The sequence below is a fragment of the Copadichromis virginalis genome, linkage group LG15 (assembly GCF_057382275.1).
Source record: "Copadichromis virginalis isolate Kocher_CV1m ecotype Utaka linkage group LG15, C_Virginalis_male_GT1.1, whole genome shotgun sequence".
In the NCBI taxonomy this organism is placed as follows: domain Eukaryota; kingdom Metazoa; phylum Chordata; class Actinopteri; order Cichliformes; family Cichlidae; genus Copadichromis; species Copadichromis virginalis.
Genome location: NC_140632.1, coordinates 228,346 through 232,872, shown reverse-complemented (window position 1 = coordinate 232,872; position 4,527 = coordinate 228,346). Strand labels below are relative to the sequence as shown.

Genomic DNA, 4,527 nt, shown 5'->3' with positions numbered 1-4,527 from the left:
AATCCAACTACATCATGGGAGCAAATCACTGGATACATTTGCTGTGCTCGATGACGGCTCAGAGAAGACTGTTGTGCTTCCAGCGGCAGTTACATCTCTAGGTTTGGAACAGGAGGAAGCAACACTCTCACTGAGAACTATCCGTCGAGATGTAATCCAGATGAAGGGAGGCTTTGTCTCATTTCAGGTGTCACCAAGGGCTAAGCCCAAAGTGAGGTACAAAGTAACACATGCCTTCACAGCCCAACAACTGAGCCTAGCTACTCAGTCATGTCCAGCTGAACAGCTAAAGAAGAAGTATCTTCACTTACAGAAAGTCCAGATTGAGGGATTTAACCAGATCCAACCTTTGGTGCTGATTGGCTCAGATAACGCTCATCTCATCACCCCTGTCCGCCCCGTCCTTTGGGGGTCGTCCAAAGGGCCAGTAGCTATCTGCACCAAGCTCGGATGGGCCATCCAGGGGCCGGCCAGTAGTATGCCTACATCTGAGGGGGACCTGCAGTGCCTGAACATGTGCCTTTCTCCTGCAGAGGCCCTGCATCAAGATGTGAAGCGTTTGTGGCAACTAGATGCTCCCCCCTACAGGACAGAGAAGGAGGTCACACGGTCAAAGGAGGACAGAGAGGCGGTAGCTATGTTGGAGACAAAGACCATCAGAGTCCCAGTAGACGGTGTCGAGAGATACGCCACTCCGCTGCTGAGAAGAAGGGACTTTCCACGGATGTGTGTCTCTCCTGAAGCAGTAAAAGGCCTCCTCAGATCCACCGAACGTAAGCTGGCCAAGAATCCTGATCTGACCCTCACATACAGCCAGGAGATCCACAGGTTAGTAGATTCTGGTTATGTTGTTAAGCTGAGCCCAGATGAGACACATAGTTCTTCCGAGTCATGGTATGTACCCCACCACATGGTACATCACAATAATAAGGCTAGGGTGGTCTTCAACTGTTCGTTTGAGTTTCAGGGGGCCGTCCTGAACCACTACCTCTTACCAAGACCTCCCTTGGGGCCCACTCTGCTGGGGGTATTACTCCGCTTCCGCCAACACCCTGTAGCTGTGAGTGGAGATATCAAAGCCATGTTTCACCAGATTCGGCTGCTCCCAGAGGATTGTCCTCTGCTACGGTTTCTGTGGAGGGATTGTGAAACTGACCGGCCCCCAGACGTATATGAGTGGAGAGTTTTGCCCTTCGGAACGACATGTAGCCCCTGTTGTGCTATTTTCGCCCTACAGAGACATGTAAGGGAGCACGAAGACACCCACAAGGACATCTGTGACTCTGTCCACACAGCCTTCTATGTGGATAACTGTTTACAGTCCCTGTCCAACCCAGAAGAGGCAAAGCAGCTCATCGACCGAATGAGAGATTTACTCATTCAAGGAGGATTCGAGATACGTCAGTGGGCGAGCAACGTGCCCGAAGTAGTTGCTCACCTGCCCGCTTCAGCTAGATCAGAGAGCTGCGAGCTTTGGCTGAACTTCAAAAGTCTCGACCCACAAGAGTCAACATTAGGACTCAGCTGGCACTGCCCGACAGATGTCCTGGGATATAAGCACCGCCCTATAACCTACTCCACAGTCACGCTGCGCAACGTGTACAAGGTACTAGCTACCCAGTATGACCCCTTAGGTTATATTTGTCCCTACACTACAAGGGCCAAGCTGATTGTACAGGCCCTGTGGAGCACAGAGAGAGGATGGGATGAGCCCATCGAAGGGAATCTACTTCAGTCCTGGCTTGAGTGGGAAGGCGAACTGTCACACCTTCAGCATGTCACCATTCCCCGCTGCTACGCTCCTTCTCACAACTCCAGCAATGTGACATATGAGGCTCACATATTCTGTGACGCATCAGAAAAGGCGTATGGGGCTGTGGCTTATCTCCGAGTAATCGAGCAGCAACTGCCCATCGCCACATCATTCCTGATGGCTCGCTCCAGAGTGGCCCCACGCAAACAGGTGTCAATGCCCCGGCTGGAGCTTTGCGCAGCACTCACAGGAGCCCAATTGGCCAAATTACTCCAGACAGAGCTCACCATTCTCCTGCAATCGATCTACCTGTGGACAGACTCTACAACGGTGCTGCAGTGGATCCAGTCTAGTTCCTGTCGCTATAAGGTATTCGTGGGGACTAGAATCTGTGAAATACAGGAGCTGACATCTCCTGAACAGTGGCGGTATGTGACCTCTGACCTCAATCCCGCTGATGACATCACCAGAGGGAAACATCTCGCTGACCTAACTGTCCGCAATCGTTGGTCACATGGTCCACCCTTTCTGTCACAAACCGCTGACACTTGGCCTAAGTTTCCAACAGAGTTCCCGGCATGCAGTGAGGCAGAGCTCAGGAAGACTGCATTCTGTGGGCACGCTTCTGCATCCCCGACCTTACCGGATCCAACACAGTATGCCACGCTAGATGAGCTGATTGCTGCTACATACCAGACCCAACACGGGGCGGCTGACGCTCCTATTACAGCAGTGGAGCAACTAGAAACCAAGACCATGCTGCTTCGCTCGGCTCAGACTGACAGCTTCCCAGAGGAGGCCCGAGCCCTCCAGATCGGGCACCCAGTCCGCTCAGACAGCCGTCTTAGCGTGCTGTCCCCTGAATATGACAGTCTTACCGGTCTCCTCAGAGTCGGAGGCCGCCTCCGTCGAGCTGCCGACTTAGATCCAGACAGTATTCATCCCATCGTATTAGCAGCTGAACATCCCCTGACCAAGCTCATCATAAAAACTTATGATGGCCAGCTCCTTCATCCAGGTGCAGAGAGGCTGTTTGCGGAAATACGGCGCACCTATTGGATTCTCAGAGGACGTCAAGCCATTAAGAAGCATCAGCACCAGTGTGTGGACTGTAGGAGATGGCGCGCCTCACCTTCTACACCCAAAATGGCTGACTTACCTTCATCACGGCTGAGACTCTATAAGCCGCCGTTCTGGTCAACGGCGGCTTATAGAGTCTCAGGCGGAAGAAGTCCTACTCACTGCTCTCATAGAGGTTGAGGGCATTTTGAACTCAAAGCCGCTCGGCTATGCATCGGCTGACATAGCTGACCCAGATCCCATCACACCAAATCTTTTCTTGATGGGGCGGCATGATTCGGCACTACCCCAGGCAGTTTACGGCCCCTCAGGCACTCTTTCGAACAGAAGATGGAGGCACAGTCAGGTCATCAGCGACCACTTCTGGAAGCGGTTCATACAGAACTACCTCCCAGGACTGCAACTCCGACAGAAATGGAGGAAGTCCACTGACAACATGGCTGTGGGACAAGCTGTTATGATTGTGGACTGTAACTTGCCTAGAGGCCTTTGGCCTGTGGGTACCATTGTCAAAGTTTTCCCAGGGATTGATGGCGTTGTTCGAGCTGCCGAGGTCAAAGTTAAAGACAGTACCTATGTTCGCCCGGTAACTAAGCTGGTAGAACTTCCCGAAGTTCCTGAGGACTCACATGACACTGTTTCAAAATAGAAGGACTCTAGCGGGAGTGTATTTGCCTACAAATACAGGGGCGGCTGTTAAAAGTCCGCTTGTTCATTGTAACTGTTTATACTACGTTACCCATGATGCACCTCGGTATCTGTACTTCCGGTTGGGAACGTGTTCAGTGCAGTTCTGCACAGATGGGAGGTGCGTCGGAGGATAACGTATTTACTTGCATTCCTGTGTGAGTTAATACTGTGTACGTGCTTACCATGTGAGTATTGTAAGATGAGAGTGATGCTTGTTTGACTTTATCTGTGTAATTTGCTACGTAAGAGGCTAGTCCCGTTGCTATCGCTAAGATATGTTTTTTGACCTACTACAGGCAGGCTTGTGTTCAGCCCAGATTTCATTCCATATATGACTTACTGTCAAGCATTGTGGTTGTAGGTGGATGTAACTATTTACTATGTTTATTCTCTGAAGCGTTGTAATCTGCAGAGGTCTGGTTTGCCAATGTATATCCGAGCCAGAAATTCATTTATGGTCTTAGGGTGCCATCTAGTGGCCATGAGGTTATGGCAGATTGTATAACATTACGCTGGAAACCCACAGTACTGTAGAAGGGGTACACTGCTATCCATAGTGGTTAATACAAATGTTTGTTTTTCTGTTTACAGATGACCACACACACCCATATACACACTCACGCCCCCTTTACCTGCATGTGAATACTGTAATGCCTCCCTACCAACGCTGTACATCCTGTTGATGTCATCTGCCACCTCCTTAGTAAAGTTATTTGAACTACATCACTGTGGAGTACCATTCCTTCTGACCGAGGACGACTCAGTTGAAGCGTGATCGGCAATCAGTGCAAACATACATTACATATATATATATATATATCTATCTATATATATATCTATACATATATATATATATATGAAGCGCCTTGAGGCGACTTTTGTTGTGATTTGGCGCTATATAAATAAAATTGAATTGAATTGAATATATATATATATATATATATATATATATATATATATATATCTATATATATATATATGTTCTTCCTCTACACCCCCCCCCC

At 49.3% G+C, this 4,527-nt stretch overlaps 1 long non-coding RNA gene across 1 annotated transcript; it reads left to right on the top strand.

Moving 5' to 3' along the window:
- The first annotated feature begins 3,632 nt into the window (after positions 1-3,632).
- On the top strand, positions 3,633-4,246 carry LOC146691446 (uncharacterized). Its single transcript, XR_014915371.1, has 2 exons — positions 3,633-3,708; positions 4,115-4,246. It is a non-coding gene; the product is annotated as an uncharacterized LOC146691446 (long non-coding RNA).
- The last annotated feature ends 281 nt before the right edge of the window (positions 4,247-4,527 follow it).